Source organism: Seriola lalandi, unplaced genomic scaffold, assembly GCF_002814215.2.
Source record: "Seriola lalandi dorsalis isolate HSWRI2012SDOR001 ecotype SW California unplaced genomic scaffold, Sedor1 jcf7180002054960, whole genome shotgun sequence".
Taxonomy (NCBI): Eukaryota; Metazoa; Chordata; class Actinopteri; order Carangiformes; family Carangidae; genus Seriola; species Seriola lalandi.
In genome coordinates this window covers 67626-68649 of record NW_019525511.1, presented here as the reverse complement: position 1 = coordinate 68649, position 1024 = coordinate 67626, and the positions used below count along the sequence as shown (strand labels likewise).

General features: G+C 53.8%; 1 protein-coding gene across 2 annotated transcripts in view; it reads right to left on the bottom strand.

The window, feature by feature from the left end:
* The window catches only part of LOC111645964 (MAP/microtubule affinity-regulating kinase 3-like), a 14250-nt gene that overhangs the window by 6056 nt on the left and 7170 nt on the right, over window positions 1-1024 (bottom strand). The window lies entirely within an intron of this gene.

Genomic DNA, 1024 nt, shown 5'->3' with positions numbered 1-1024 from the left:
CTGACTCCTCCTAGGGTGAGGAGCCGAGGAGCCGGGACACACTGAGGAGAGGAGAGGGAGTCACTGAGCACACTGCAGTCTGAAACTGATGTGGACTAAACCAGGTGCCGGTCCGGATCTGTACCTTGGTCACTGTACCTCCTCTGTTTGGAGGAGGAGGAGGAGGAGCGCTGGACGAGGAGGTGAGCAGGAGACTGAGCGCTGCTGGAGGGTCGAGGTTTGAGCAGAGAGACGCAGCTGGAGGATGACGAGTCACTCACCTCCACCTGCACACAAATACACATCAGTTACCGCTGCTGTCGCTGTCGTCTGCACACCTGCTGTTACCATGGTGACCTCTGACCTCAGCAGCCCTGCAGCCCAGCAGCAGGTAGGTGGCTGTGATGTCATCATACTTCATCTTGGCGAGCGAGTCGTTGATCTCCTCTCTAGAGTAACCCATCCCCACCATCACGTCTGAAACACAACACACACATCAGGAGGTGCTCCAGGACCAGAACTGGACTCTAACTGGACTGGAACTGGTCTCTAACTGGACTGACTGGAACTGGTCTCTAACTGGTCTCTAACTGAACTCTAACTGGACTGGAACTGGACTCACTGGACTGGAGGGAAACTGGACTGGAACTGGACTCACTGGAACTGGTAACTAACTGGACTCTAACTGGACTCTAACTGGACTGGAACTGGTCTCTAACTGGTCTCTAACTGGACTGGAACTGGACTCACTGGACTGGAGGGAAACTGGACTGGAACTGGACTCACTGGAACTGGTCTCTAACTGGACTCTAACTGGACTCTAACTGGTGGATTTGACTGTGGGTGTGTACCGATCCTCTTCTGGTCCCTGATGTCCAGTTCCGGCTCGATGAAGGGCTTCAGCTCCTCTTCATCAGAACCGGCGTTGATCCAGCGATCCTTCATGATTTGCTGAAGGGGAAACAACAACACTGACACCAGTTCCACAGGGTCCTGTACTGGTCCTGTACTGTTCAGCACCAGTGGTGATGTGTTTCTGATGTCT